At 58.8% G+C, this 18,176-nt stretch overlaps 1 protein-coding gene across 1 annotated transcript in view; it reads left to right on the top strand.

Annotated features, from left to right (window-relative positions):
* Nucleotides 1–18,176, top strand: part of LOC140419367 (5'-nucleotidase-like) — a 260,027-nt gene that overhangs the window by 85,569 nt on the left and 156,282 nt on the right. The window lies entirely within an intron of this gene.

Raw genomic sequence — 18,176 nt, 5'->3', positions numbered from 1 at the left:
TTCCACACTGTCCCCACACTCCCACACTGTCTCCATACTCCCACACTGTTCCCACACTGCACACATACTCCCACACTGTTCCCACTCTCCCACACTGTCCCCACACTCCCACACTGTCCACATACTCCCACACTGTCCACATACTCCCACACTGTCCTCATACTCCCACACTGTCCCCATAATCCCACACTGTCCACATCCTCCCACACTGTCCCCACACTCCCACACTGTCCACTTACTCCCACACTGTCCACATACTCCCACACTGTCCTCATACTCCCACACTGTCCACATACTCCCCACACTGACCCCATACTCCCACACTGTCCCCACACTCCCATACTGTCCCCACACTCCCACACTGTCCCCATAATCCCACACTGCCCCCATACTCCCACACTGTCCACATACTCCCACACTGCCCTCATACTCCCACACTGTCCCCACACTCCCACACTGTCCCCATACTGCCAGACTGTCCTCATACTCCCACACTGTCCACATACTCCCACACTGTCCTCATACTCCCACACTGTCACCACACTCCCACACTGTCCACATACTCCCACACTGTCCCCACACTCCCACACTGTCCACCTACTCCCACACTGTCCCCACACTCCAACACTGTTCCCACACTGTCCCCACACCCCCAGGCTGTCCCGACACTCCAACACTGTCCCCATACTCCCACACTGTCCCCAAACTCCCACACTGTCCCAGTACTCCCACACTGTCCCGACACTCCAACACTGTCCCCATACTCCCACACTGTTCCCACACCCCCACACTGTCCACATACTCCCACACTGTCTCCACACTCCCACACTGTCCCCATTGTCCCACACTGTCCCCTCACTCCCACACTGTCCACACACTCCCACACTGTCCCCATACTCCCACACTGTCCCCACTCTCCCACACTGTATCCACATTCCCACACTATCCCCATACTCCCACACTGTCTCAATACTACCACACTGTCCGCATTCTCCCACACTATCCCCACACTCCCACACTGTCCCCACACTCCCACACTGTCCCCACACTCCCAGCCAGTCCCCACACTCCCACACTGTCCTCACACTCCCACCCTGTCCACACACTCCCACACTGTCCCCACACTCCCACACTGTCCACACACTCCCACACTGTCCCCATCGTCCCACACTGTCTCCACACTCCCACACTTTCCCCACACTCCCACCTTGTCCACACACTCCCACACTGTCCCCACACTCCCATACTGTCCACACACTTCCACAATGTCCCCATACTCCCACACTGTCCACACACTCCCACACTGTCCGCATACTCCCACAGTGTCCCCACACTCCCACACTGTCCCCACACTCCAACACTGTTCCCACCCTGTCCACACACTCCCACACTGTCCCCAAACTCCCACACGGTCCCCACACTCCCACACTGTCCACCTACTCCCACACTGTCCGCATGCTCCCACACTGTCCCCACTCTCCCATACTGTCCCCACACTCCAACACTTTCCCCATACTCCCACACTGTCCCCATACTGCCACACTGTCCCCACACTCCCACACTGTCCACATACTCGACACTGCCCTCATACTCCCACACTGTCCCCATACTCCCACCCTGTCCCCACACTCCCACACTATCCCCACACTCCCACACTGTCCCCACTCTCCAACACTGTTCCCACACAGTCCCCACACTCCCACACTGTCCACCTACTCCCACACTGTCCACTTACTCCCACACTGTCCACATACTCCCACACTGTCCCCACACTCCCACACTGTCCCCATTCTCCAACACTGTTCCCACACTGTCCCCACACTCCCACACTGTCCACATACTCCCACACTGTCCCCACACTCCCACACTGTCCCCACACTCCAACACTGTTCCCACACTGTCCCCACACTGTCCCCAAACTCCCACACTTTCCCCATACTCCCACACTGTCCCCATACTGCCACACTGTCCTCATACTCCCACACTGTCCACATACTCCCACACTGTCCACATACTCAACACTGCCCTCATACTCCCACACTGTCCCCATACTCCCACACTGTCCCCATACTCCCACACGGCCCCCACACTCCCACACTGTCCCCACACTCCCACACTGTCCCCACTCTCCAACACTGTTCCCACACTGTCCCCACACTCCCACACTGTCCCCACACTCCCACACTGTCCCCAGACTCCCACACTGTCCCCATACTGCCACACTGTCCTCATACTCCCACACTGTCCATATACTCCCACACTGTCCACATACTCGACACTGCCCTCATACTCCCACACTGTCCCCATACTCCCACACTGTCCCCATACTCCCACACTGTCCCCACACTCACACACTGACCCCACACTCCCACACTGTCCCCACACTCCCACACTGTCCCCACACTCCCACACTGTCCCCACACTCCCACACTGTCCCCACAGTCCCACACTCTCCCCACACTCCCACACTGTCTCCACACTCCCACACTGTACCCACACTCCCACACTGTCCCCACACTCCAACACTGTTCCCACACTGTCCCCACAGTCCCACACTGTCCCCACACTCCCACACTGTCCCCCCAGTCCCACACTGTCCCCACACTCCCACACTGTCCCCACACTCCCACACTGTCCCCACACTCCAACACTGTTCCCACACTGTCCCCACACTCCCACACTGTCCCCACACTCCAACACTGTCCCCATACTCCCACACTGTCCCCACACTCAACACTGCCCTCATACTCCCACACTGTCCCCATACTCCCACACTGTCCCCATACTCCCACACTGCCCCCACACTCCCACACTGTCCCCACACTCCCACACTCTCCCCACTCTCCAACACTGTTCCCACACTGTCCCCACACTCCCACACTGTCCCCACACTCCCACACTGTCCCCAGACTCCCACACTGTCCCCATACTGCCACACTGTCCTCATACTCCCACACTGTCCATATACTCCCACACTGTCCACATACTCCACACTGCCCTCATACTCCCACACTGTCCCCATACTCCCACACTGTCCCCACACTCACACACTGACCCCACACTCCCACACTGTCCCCACACTCCCACACTGTCCCCACACTCCCACACTGTCCCCACACTCCCACACTGTCCCCACAGCCCCACACTCTCCCCACACTCCCACACTGTCTCCACACTCCCACACTGTCCCCACACTCCCACACTGTCCCCACACTCCAACACTGTTCCCACACTGTCCCCACAGTCCCACACTGTCCCCACACTCCCACACTGTCCCCCCAGTCCCACAATGTCCCCACACTCCCACACTGTCCCCACACTCCCACACTGTCCCCACACTCCAACACTGTTCCCACACTGTCCCCACTCTCCCACACTGTCCCCACACTCCCACACTGTCCCCACACTCCCACACTGTCCCCACACTCCAACACTGTTCCCACACTGTCCCCACACTCCCACACTGTCCCCACACTCCAACACTGTTCCCACACTGTCCCCACTCTCCCACACTGTCCCCACACTCCAACACTGTCCCCATACTCCCACACTGTCCCCACACTCCCACTCTGTCCCCACATTCCCATACTGTCCCCACATTCCCACACAATCCCCATACTCCCACACTGTCCCCACACTCCCACACTGTCTCCACACTGCCACACGGTCCCCACACTCCCACACTGTCCCCACACTCCCACACTGTCCCCACACTCCCACTCTGTCCCCACATTCCCATAATGTTCCCACACTCCCACACTGTCCACACACTCCCACACTGTCCCCACACTCCCACACTATCCCCACACTCCCACACTGTCCCCACTCTCCAACACTGTTCCCACACTGTCCCCACACTCCCACACTATCCCCACACTCCCACACTGTCCCCACTCTCCAACACTGTTCCCACACTGTCCCCACACTCCCACACTGTCCACACACTCCCACACTGTCCCCACACTCCCACACTATCCCCACACTCCCACACTGTCCCCACTCTCCAACACTGTTCCCACACTGTCCCCACACTCCCACACTGTCCCCACACTCCCACACTGTCCCCACACTCCCACAATGTACCCACACTCCCACACTGTTCCCATAATGTCCCCACACTCCCACACTGGCCGCACACTCCCACACTGTACCCACACTCCCACACTGTTCCCACAATGTCCCCACACTCCCACACTGTACCCACACTCCCACACTGTCCCCACACTCCCACACTGTCCCCAATCTCCCACACTGTCCCCAAACTCCCACACTGTCCCCACACTCCCACACTCCCACACTCCCACACTGTCCCCACATTCCCACACTGTCCCCACACTCCCACACTGTCTCCACACTCCCACACTGTCCCCACACTCCTGTACTGTCTCCATACTCCCAGACTGTTCCCACACTCCCACACTGTATCCACATTCCCACACTATCCCCATACTCCCACACTGTCTCAATACTCCCACACTGTCCACATACTCCCACACTATCCCAACACTCCCACACTGTCCCCAAACTCCCACACTGTCCCAGTACTCCCACACTGTCCCCACACTCCCACACTGTCCCCACACTCCCACACTGTCCCCACACTCCCACACTGTCCACACACTCCCACACTGTCCGCAAACTCCCACGCTGTCCACAAACTCCCACACTGTCTCCACACTCCCACACTGTCCCCACACTCCCACACTGTCCCCACACTCCCACACTGTCCAGACACTCCCACAGTGTCCCCACACTCCCACACTGACCCCACACTCCCACACTGACCCCATACTCCCACACTGTCTCCACACGCCCACACTCTCCGCAAACTCCCCCACTGTCCCCACACTCCCACACTGTCCCCACACTCCCACACTGACCCCACACTCCCACACTGTCTCCACACTCCCACACTCTCCACAAACTCCCACACAGTCCCCACAGTGCCACACTGTCCCCACACTCCCACACTGTCTCCACACTCCCACAATGCCCACATTCTCCCACACTGTTCCCACACTGTCCCCACACTCCCACACTGTCCCCAGACTCTCACACTGTCTCCACACTCCCACACTGTCTCCACACTCCCACACTGTCCCCACACTCCCACACTGTCCACATACTCCCACACTGTCCCCATACTCCCTAACTGTCCCCACACTCCCACTCTATCCCCACACTCCCACACTCTCCCCACTCTCGAACACTGTTCCCACACTGTCCCCACACTCCCACACTGTCCACCTACTCCCACACTGTCCACATACTCCCACACTGTCCCCACACTCCCACACTGTCCCCACACTCCCACACTGTCCACCTACTCCCACACTGTCCGCATGCTCCCACACTGTCCCCACTCTCCCACACTGTCCCCACACTCCAACACTGTTCCCACACTGTCCCCACACTCCCACACTGTCCCCATACTCCCACACTGTCCCCACACTGCCACACTGTCCTCATACTCCCACACTGTCCCCATACTCCCACACTGTCCACATACTCGACACTGCCCTCATACTCCCACACTGTCCCCATACTCCCACACTGTCCCCACACTCCCACACTGTCCCCACACTCCCACACTATCCCCACACTCCCACACTGTCCCCACTCTCCAACACTGTTCCCACACTATCCCCACACTCCCACACTGTCCACCTACTCCCACACTGTCCACATACTCCCACACTGTCCCCACACTCCCACACTGTCACCACTCTCCAACACTGTTCCCACACTGTCCCCACACTCCCACACTGTCCACCTACTCCCACGCTGCCCTCATACTCCCACACTGTCCCCATACTCCCACACTGTCCCCACACTCCCACACTATCCCCACACTCCCACACTGTCCCCATACTCCCACACTGTTCCCACACTGTCCCCACACTCCCACACTGTCCCCACACTCCAACACTGTTCCCATAATCCAACACTGTCCACATACTCCCACACTGTCCCCACACTCCCACACTGTACCCACACTCCCACACTGTTCCCACAATGTCCCCACACTCCCACACTGTCCCCAATCTCCCACACTGTCCCCAATCTCCCACACTGTCACCACACTCCCACACTGTCTCCCCACTCCCACACTGTTCCCACACTCCCACACTGTCCACATACTTCCACAATGTTCCCACACTCCCACACTGTATCCACATTCCCACACTATCCCCATACTCCCACACTGTCTCAATACTCCCACACTGTCCACATACTCCTACACTATCCCAACACTCCCACACCGACCCCACACTCCCACACTGTCCCCAAACTCCCACACTGACCTACACTCCCACACTGTCCCCACACTCCCACACTGTCCCCACACTCCCACACTGTCCGCAAACTCCCACACTGTCCCCATACTCCCACACTGACCTACACTCCCACACTGTCCCCACACACCCACACTGTCCCCAAACTCCCACACTGACCTACACTCCCACACTGTCCCCATACTCCCACACTGACCCAAACGCCCACTCTGTCCCCACACTGTCCCCACACTCCCACACTGACCCAAACGCCCACACTGTCCCCACACTCCCACACTGTCCCCACACTCCCACATTGTTCCCACACTCACACACTGTCCCCATACTCCCACACTGTCCCCATACTCCCACACTGTCTCCACATCGCACACTGTACACACACTCCCACACTGTCCGCAAAATCCGACACCGTCCCCCAGTCCCACACTGTCCCCACACTGTCCCCACACTCCCCCACTGTCCCCACACTCCCCCACTGTCCCCACACTCCCACACTGTCCCCACAGTCCCACACTGTCCCCACAGTCCCACACTGTCCCCACACTCCCACACTGTCTCCACACTCCCACACTGTCCCCACACTCCCACACTGTCCCCACAGTCCCACACTGTCTCCACACTCCCACACTGTCCCCACACTCCCACACTGTCCCCACACTCCAACACTGTTCCCACACTGTCCCCACAGTCCCACACTGTCCCCACACTCCCACACTGTCCCCACACTCCCACACTGTCCCCACACTCCCACACTGTCCCCACAGTCCCACACTGTATCCACAGTCCCACAATGTCCCTCCAGTCCCACACTGTCCCCACACTCCCACACTGTCCCCACACTCCCACACTGTTCCCACACTGTCCCCACACTGTCCCCACACTCCCACACTGTCCCCACACTCCAACACTGTCCCTATACTCCCACACTGTCCCCACACTCCCACTCTGTCCCCACATTCCCATACTGTCCCCACATTCCCACACAATCCCCATACTCCCACACTGTCCCCACACTCCCACACTGTCTCCACACTCCCACACTGTCCCCACACTCCCACACTGTCCCCACACTCCCACACTGTCCCCACACTCCAACACTGTCCCCATACTCCCACACTGTCCCCACACTCCCACTCTGTCCCCACATTCCCATACTGTTCCCACACTCCCACACTGTCCACATACTCCCACACTTTTCCCACACTCCCACACTGTCCCCACACTCCCACACTGTCCCCACACTCCCACACTGTCCCCACACTCCAACACTGTCCCCATACTCCCACACTGTCCCCACACTCCCACACTGTCCACATACTCCCACACTTTTCCCACACTCCCACACTGTCCCCACACTCCCACACTGTCCCCACACTCCCACACTGTCAGCAAACTCCGACACCGTCCCCACACTCCCACACTGTCTCCACACTGCCACACTGTCCCCACACTCCCACACTGTCCCCACACTCCCACACTGTCCCCAAACTCCCACACTGTCCACATACTCCAACACTGTCCCCACACACCCAAACTGTCCCCACACTCCCACACTGTCCCCACACTCCCACACTGTCCCCACACTCCCACACTGTTCCCACACTGTCCCCACACTGTCCCCACACTCCCACACTGTCCCCACACTCCAACACTGTCCCCATACTCCCACACTGTCCCCACACTCCCACTCTGTCCCCACATTCCCATACTGTCCCCACATTCCCACACAATCCCCATACTCCCACACTGTCCCCACACTCCCACACTGTCTCCACACTCCCACACTGTCCCCACACTCCCACACTGTCCCCACACTCCCACACTGTCCCCACACTCCAACACTGTCCCCATACTCCCACACTGTCCCCACACTCCCACTCTGTCCCCACATTCCCATACTGTTCCCACACTCCCACACTGTCCGCATACTCCCACACTTTTCCCACACTCCCACACTGTCCCCACACTCCCACACTGTCCCCACACTCCCACACTGTCCCCACACTCCCACACTGTCCCCACACTCCAACACTGTCCCCATACTCCCACACTGTCCCCACACTCCCACACTGTCCACATACTCCCACACTTTTCCCACACTCCCACACTGTCCCCACACTCCCACACTGTCCCCACACTCCCACACTGTCAGCAAACTCCGACACCGTCCCCACACTCCCACACTGTCTCCACACTGCCACACTGTCCCCACACTCCCACACTGTCCCCACACTCCCACACTGTCCCCAAACTCCCACACTGTCCACATACTCCAACACTGTCCCCACACACCCAAACTGTCCCCACACTCCCACACTGTCTCCACACTCCCACACTGTCCCCACACTCCCACACTGTCCCCACACTCCCACACTGTCCCCACACTCCAACACTGTCCCCATACTCCCACACTGTCCCCACACTCCCACCCTGCCCCACATTCCCATACTGTTCCCACACTCCCACACTGTCCACATACTCCCACACTTTTCCCACACTCCCACACTGTCCCCACACTCCCACACTGTCCCCACACTCCCTACTCTGTCACCACATTCCCACACAATCCCCATAAAGCCACACTGTCCCCACACTCCCACACTGTCAGCAAACTCCGACACCGTCCCCACACTCCCACACTGTCTCCACACTGCCACACTGTCCCCACACTCCCACACTGTCCCCACACTCCCACACTGTCCCCAAACTCCCACACTGTCCCAGTACTCCCACACTGTCCCCAAACTCCCACACTGTCCCAGTACTCCCACACTGTCCCCAAACTCCCACACTGTCCCAGTACTCCCACACTGTCCACACACTCCCACACTGTCCGCAAACTCCCACACAGTCCCCACAGTCCCACACTGTCCCCACGCTCCCACACTGTCTCCACACTCCCACACTGTCCACACACTCCCACACTGTCCCCACACTCCCACACTGTCCCCACTCTCCCACTCTGTCCCCACATTCCCACACTGTCCCCACGCTCCCACACTGTCTCCACACTCCCACACTGTCCGCAAACTCCCACACTGTCTCCACACTCCCACACTGTCCACACACTCCCTCACTGTCCCCACACTCCCACACTGTCCCCACACTCCCACTCTGTCCCCACATTCCCACACTGTCCCCACACTCCCACACTGTCACCAGACTCACACACTGTCCCCACACTCCCACACTGTCCCCACACTCCAACACTGTCGACATACTCCCACACTGTCCCCACACTCCCACACTGTCCCCACACTCCCACACTGTTCACATACTCCCACACTGTCCCCACACTCCCACACTGTCCCCACACTCCCACACTGTCCACATACTCCCACACTGTCCCCACACTCCCACACTGTCCCCACACTCCCACACTGTCCCCACACTCCCACACTGTCCCCACACTCCCACACTGTCCACATACTCCCACACTGTCCCCACACTCCCACTCTGTCCCCACATTCCCACACTGTCCCCACACTCCCACACTGTCTCCACACTCCCACACTGTCCCCAGACTCACACACTGTCCCCACACTCCCACACTGTCCCCACACTCCCACACTGTCTCCATACTCCCACACTGTCCCCACACTCCCACACTGTCCCCACACTCCCACACTGTCCACATACTCCCACACTGTCCCCACACTCCCACACTGTCCCCACACTCCCACACTGTCCACATACTCCCAGACTGTCCCCACACTCCCACACTGTCCCCACACTCCCACACTGTCCACATACTCCCACACTGTCCCCACACTCCCACACTGTCCCCACACTCCCACACTTTCCCCACACTCCCACACTGTCCCCACACTCCCACACTGTCCCCAAATTCCCACACTGTCCCCACACTCCCACACTGTCCGCAAACTCCCACACAGTCCCCACAGTCCCACACTGTCCCCACACTGTCCACACACTCCCACACTGTCCACATACTCCAACACTGTCCCCACACACCCAAACTGTCCCCACACTCCCACACTGTCTCCACACTGCCACACTGTCCCCAGACTACCACACTGTCCCCACACTCCCACACTGTCCCCAAACTCCCACACTGTCCCAGTACTCCCACACTGTCCCCAATCTCCCACACTGTCCCAGTACTCCCACACTGTCCCCACACTCCCACACTGTCCGCAAACTCCCACACAGTCTCCACAGTCCCACACTGTCCCCACGCCCCCACATTGTCCCCACACTCCCACACTGTCTCCACACACCCACACTGTCCCCACACTCCCACACTGTCTCCACACTCCCACACTGTCCCCAGACTCCCACACTGTCCCCACCCTCCCACACTGTCCCCACACTCCCACTCTGTCTCCACATTCCCCACACTCCCACACTGTCCGCAAACTCCCACACCATCCCCACAGTCCCACACTGTCCCCACACTCTCAAACTGTCCGCATACTCCCACACTGTCCCCACACACCCACACTGTCCCCACACTCCCACACTGTCTCCACACTCCCACACTGTTCCCACACTCCCACACTGTCCACATACTCCCACACTGTCTCCACACTCCCACACTGTCCCCAAACTTCCACACTGACCCCACACTCCCACACTGTCCCCACAGTCCCACACTGTCCCCACAGTCCCACACTTTCCGCACACTCCCACACTGTCTCCACACTCCCACACTGTCCCCACACTCCCACACTGTCTCCACACTCCCACAATGTCCCCACACACCCACACTGTCCACACACTCCCACACTGTCCGCAAACTCCCTCACCATCCCCAGTCCCACACTGTCCCCACTCTCCCAAACTGTCCACATACTCCCACACTGTCCCCAGACACCCACACTGTCCCCACACTCCCACACTGTCTCCACACTCCCACACTGTCCACATACTCCCACACTGTTCCCACTCTCCCACACTGTCCCCACACTCCCACACTGTCTCCACACTCCCACACTGTCCCCACACTCCCACACTAACCCCACACACCCACACTGTCCCCACACTCCCACACTGTCTCCACACTCCCACACTGTCCCCAGACTCACACACTGTCCCCACACTTCCACACTGTCCCCACACTCCCACACTGTCTCCATACTCCCACACTGTTCCCACACTGCACACATACTCCCACACTGTTCCCACTCTCCCACACTGTCCCCACACTCCCACACTGTCCACATACTCCCACACTGTCCACATACTCCCACACTGTCCTCATACTCCCACACTGTCCCCATAATCCCACACTGGCCACATCCTCCCACACTGTCCCCACACTCCCACACTGTCCACTTACTCCCACACTGTCCACATACTCCCACACTGTCCTCATACTCCCCACACTGACCCCATACTCCCACACTGTCCCCACACTCCCATACTGTCCCCACACTCCCACACTGTCCCCATAATCCCACACTGCCCCCATACTCCCACACTGTCCACATACTCCCACACTGCCCTCATACTCCCACACTGTCCCCACACTCCCACACTGTCCCCATACTGCCAGACTGTCCTCATACTCCCACACTGTCCACATACTCCCACACTATCCTCATACTCCCACACTGTCACCACACTCCCACACTGTCCACATACTCCCACACTGTCCCCACACTCCCACACTGTCCACCTACTCCCACACTGTCCCCACACTCCAACACTGTTCCCACACTGTCCACACACCCCCAGGCTGTCCCGACACTCCAACACTGTCCCCATACTCCCACACTGTCCCCAAACTCCCACACTGTCCCAGTACTCCCACACTGTCCCGACACTCCAACACTGTCCCCATACTCCCACACTGTTCCCACACCCCCACACTGTCCACATACTCCCACACTGTCTCCACACTCCCACACTGTCCCCATTGTCCCACACTGTCCCCTCACTCCCACACTGTCCACACACTCCCACACTGTCCCCATACTCCCACACTGTCCCCACTCTCCCACACTGTATCCACATTCCCACACTATCCCCATACTCCCACACTGTCTCAATACTACCACACTGTCCGCATTCTCCCACACTATCCCCACACTCCCACACTGTCCCCACACTCCCACACTGTCCCCACACTCCCAGCCAGTCCCCACACTCCCACACTGTCCTCACACTCCCACCCTGTCCACACACTCCCACACTGTCCCCACACTCCCACACTGTCCACACACTCCCACACTGTCCCCACACTCCCACCTTGTCCACACACTCCCACACTGTCCCCACACTCACATACTGTCCACACACTTCCAAAATGTCCCCATACTCCCACACTGTCCACACACTCCCACACTGTCCGCATACTCCCACAGTGTCCCCACACTCCCACACTGTCCCCACACTCCAACACTGTTCCCACCCTGTCCACACACTCCCACACTGTCCCCAAACTCCCACACGGTCCCCACACTCCCACACTGTCCACCTACTCCCACACTGTCCGCATGCTCCCACACTGTCCCCACTCTCCCATACTGTCCCCACACTCCAACACTTTCCCCATACTCCCACACTGTCCCCATACTGCCACACTGTCCCCACACTCCCACACTGTCCACATACTCGACACTGCCCTCATACTCCCACACTGTCCCCATACTCCCACCCTGTCCCCACACTCCCACACTATCCCCACACTCCCACACTGTCCCCACTCTCCAACACTGTTCCCACACTGTCCCCACACTCCCACACTGTCCACCTACTCCCACACTGTCCACCTACTCCCACACTGTCCACATACTCCCACACTGTCCCCACACTCCCACACTGTCCCCACTCTCCAACACTGTTCCCACACTGTCCCCACACTCCCACACTGTCCACATACTCCCACACTGTCCCCACACTCCCACACTGTCCCCACACTCCAACACTGTTCCCACACTGTCCCCACACTGTCCCCAAACTCCCACACTTTCCCCATACTCCCACACTGTCCCCATACTGCCACACTGTCCTCATACTCCCACACTGTCCACATACTCCCACACTGTCCACATACTCAACACTGCCCTCATACTCCCACACTGTCCCCATACTCCCACACTGTCCCCATACTCCCACACGGCCCCCACACTCCCACACTGTCCCCACACTCCCACACTGTCCCCACTCTCCAACACTGTTCCCACACTGTCCCCACACTCCCACACTGTCCCCACACTCCCACACTGTCCCCAGACTCCCACACTGTCCCCATACTGCCACACTGTCCTCATACTCCCACACTGTCCATATACTCCCACACTGTCCACATACTCGACACTGCCCTCATACTCCCACACTGTCCCCATACTCCCACACTGTCCCCATACTCCCACACTGTCCCCACACTCACACACTGACCCCACACTCCCACACTGTCCCCACACTCCCACACTGTCCCCACACTCCCACACTGTCCCCACACTCCCACACTGTCCCCACAGTCCCACACTCTCCCCACACTCCCACACTGTCTCCACACTCCCACACTGTACCCACACTCCCACACTGTCCCCACACTCCAACACTGTTCCCACACTGTCCCCACAGTCCCACACTGTCCCCACACTCCCACACTGTCCCCACACTCCCACACTGTCCCCACACTCCAACACTGTTCCCACACTGTCCCCACACTCCCACACTGTCCCCACACTCCAACACTGTCCCCATACTCCCACACTGTCCCCACACTCAACACTGCCCTCATACTCCCACACTGTCCCCATACTCCCACACTGTCCCCATACTCCCACACTGCCCCCACACTCCCACACTGTCCCCACACTCCCACACTCTCCCCACTCTCCAACACTGTTCCCACACTGTCCCCACACTCCCACACTGTCCCCACACTCCCACACTGTCCCCAGACTCCCACACTGTCCCCATACTGCCACACTGTCCTCATACTCCCACACTGTCCATATACTCCCACACTGTCCACATACTCCACACTGCCCTCATACTCCCACACTGTCCCCATACTCCCACACTGTCCCCACACTCACACACTGACCCCACACTCCCACACTGTCCCCACACTCCCACACTGTCCCCACACTCCCACACTGTCCCCACACTCCCACACTGTCCCCACAGCCCCACACTCTCCCCACACTCCCACACTGTCTCCACACTCCAACACTGTCCCCACACTCCCACACTGTCCCCACACTCCAACACTGTTCCCACACTGTCCCCACAGTCCCACACTGTCCCCACACTCCCACACTGTCCCCCCAGTCCCACAATGTCCCCACACTCCCACACTGTCCCCACACTCCCACACTGTCCCCACACTCCAACACTGTTCCCACACTGTCCCCACTCTCCCACACTGTCCCCACACTCCCACACTGTCCCCACACTCCCACACTGTCCCCACACTCCAACACTGTTCCCACACTGTCCCCACACTCCCACACTGTCCCCACACTCCAACACTGTTCCCACACTGTCCCCACTCTCCCACACTGTCCCCACACTCCAACACTGTCCCCATACTCCCACACTGTCCCCACACTCCCACTCTGTCCCCACATTCCCATACTGTCCCCACATTCCCACACAATCCCCATACTCCCACACTGTCCCCACACTCCCACACTGTCTCCACACTGCCACACGGTCCCCATACTCCCACACTGTCCCCACACTCCCACACTGTCCCCACACTCCCACTCTGTCCCCACATTCCCATAATGTTCCCACACTCCCACACTGTCCACACACTCCCACACTGTCCCCACACTCCCACACTATCCCCACACTCCCACACTGTCCCCACTCTCCAACACTGTTCCCACACTGTCCCCACACTCCCACACTATCCCCACACTCCCACACTGTCCCCACTCTCCAACACTGTTCCCACACTGTCCCCACACTCCCACACTGTCCACACACTCCCACACTGTCCCCACACTCCCACACTATCCCCACACTCCCACACTGTCCCCACTCTCCAACACTGCTCCCACACTGTCCCCACACTCCCACACTGTCCCCACACTCCCACACTCTCCCCACACTCCCACAATGTACCCACACTCCCACACTGTTCCCACAATGTCCCCACACTCCCACACTGGCCGCACACTCCCACACTGTACCCACACTCCCACACTGTTCCCACAATGTCCCCACACTCCCACACTGTACCCACACTCCCACACTGTCCCCACACTCCCACACTGTCCCCAATCTCCCACACTGTCCCCAAACTCCCACACTGTCCCCACACTCCCACACGCCCACACTCCCACACTGTCCCCACATTCCCACACTGTCCCCACACTCCCACACTGTCTCCACACTCCCACACTGTCCCCACACTCCTGTACTGTCTCCATACTCCCAGACTGTTCCCACACTCCCACACTGTATCCACATTCCCACACTATCCCCATACTCCCACACTGTCTCAATACTCCCACACTGTCCACATACTCCCACACTATCCCAACACTCCCACACTGTCCCCAAACTCCCACACTGTCCCAGTACTCCCACACTGTCCCCACACTCCCACACTGTCCCCACACTCCCACACTGTCCCCACACTCCCACACTGTCCACACACTCCCACACTGTCCGCAAACTCCCACGCTGTCCACAAACTCCCACACTGTCTCCACACTCCCACACTGTCCCCACACTCCCACACTGTCCCCACACTCCCACACTGTCCAGACACTCCCACAGTGTCCCCGCACTCCCACACTGTCCCCACACTCCCACACTGACCCCATACTCCCACACTGTCTCCACACGCCCACACTCTCCGCAAACTCCCCCACTGTCCCCACACTCCCACACTGTCCCCACACTCCCACACTGACCCCACACTCCCACACTGTCTCCACACTCCCACACTCTCCGCAAACTCCCACACAGTCCCCACAGTGCCACACTGTCCCCACACTCCCACACTGTCTCCACACTCCCACAATGCCCACATTCTCCCACACTGTTCCCAAACTGTCCCCACACTCCCACACTGTCCCCAGACTCTCACACTGTCTCCACACTCCCACACTGTCTCCACACTCCCACACTGTCCCCACACTCCCACACTGTCCACATACTCCCACACTGTCCCCATACTCCCTAACTGTCCCCACACTCCCACTCTATCCCCACACTCCCACACTCTCCCCACTCTCGAACACTGTTCCCACACTGTCCCCACACTCCCACACTGTCCACCTACTCCCACACTGTCCACATACTCCCACACTGTCCCCACACTCCCACACTGTCCCCACACTCCCACACTGTCCACCTACTCCCACACTGTCCGCATGCTCCCACACTGTCCCCACTCTCCCACACTGTCCCCACACTCCAACACTGTTCCCACACTGTCCCCACACTCCCACACTGTCCCCATACTCCCACACTGTCCCCACACTGCCACACTGTCCTCATACTCCCACACTGTCCCCATACTCCCACACTGTCCACATACTCGACACTGCCCTCATACTCCCACACTGTCCCCATACTCCCACACTGTCCCCACACTCCCACACTGTCCCCACACTCCCACACTATCCCCACACTCCCACACTGTCCCCACTCTCCAACACTGTTCCCACACTGTCCCCACACTCCCACACTGTCCACCTACTCCCACACTGTCCACATACTCCCACACTGTCCCCACACTCCCACACTGTCCCCACTCTCCAACACTGTTCCCACACTGTCCCCACACTCCCACACTGTCCACCTACTCCCACACTGCCCTCATACTCCCACACTGTCCCCATACTCCCACACTGTCCCCACAATCCCACACTATCCCCACACTCCCACACTGTCCCCATACTCCCACACTGTTCCCACACTGTCCCCACACTCCCACACTGTCCCCACACTCCAACACTGTTCCCATAATCCAACACTGTCCACATACTCCCACACTGTCCCCACACTCCCACACTGTACCCACACTCCCACACTGTTCCCACAATGTCCCCACACTCCCACACTGTCCCCAATCTCCCACACTGTCCCCAATCTCCCACACTGTCACCACACTCCCACACTGTCTCCCCACTCCCACACTGTTCCCACACTCCCACACTGTCCACATACTTCCACAATGTTCCCACACTCCCACACTGTATCCACATTCCCACACTATCCCCATACTCCCACACTGTCTCAATACTCCCACACTGTCCACATACTCCTACACTATCCCAACACTCCCACACTGACCCCACACTCCCACACTGTCCCCAAACTCCCACACTGACCTACACTCCCACACTGTCCCCACACTCCCACACTGTCCCCACACTCCCACACTGTCCGCAAACTCCCACACTGTCCCCATACTCCCACACTGACCTACACTCCCACACTGTCCCCACACACCCACACTGTCCCCAAACTCCCACACTGACCTACACTCCCACACTGTCCCCACACTCCCACACTGTCCCCACACTCCCACACTGTCCGCAAACTCCCACACTGTCCCCATACTCCCACACTGACCTACACTCCCACACTGTCCCCACACTCCCACACTGTCCCCACACTCCCACACTGTCCCCACACTCCCACACTGTCCCCACACTCCCACACTCTCCGCAAACTCCCACGCTGTCCACAAACTCCCACACTGTCTCCACACTCCCACACTGTCCCCACACTCCCACAGTGTCCCCACACTCCCACACTGTCCACACACTCCCACACTGTCCCCATACTCCCCCACTGTCCCCACACTCCCACACTGTCCGCAAACTCCCACACTGTCCCCACAGTCCCACACTGTCCCCACTCTCCCACACTGTCTCCACACTCCCACACTGTCCCATGACTCCCACACTGTCCCCACACTCGCACACAGTCCCC

The sequence above is a fragment of the Scyliorhinus torazame genome, chromosome 1 (genome assembly GCF_047496885.1).
Source record: "Scyliorhinus torazame isolate Kashiwa2021f chromosome 1, sScyTor2.1, whole genome shotgun sequence".
Taxonomy (NCBI): Eukaryota; Metazoa; Chordata; class Chondrichthyes; order Carcharhiniformes; family Scyliorhinidae; genus Scyliorhinus; species Scyliorhinus torazame.
This window is presented reverse-complemented; position numbering and strand designations above follow the sequence as displayed.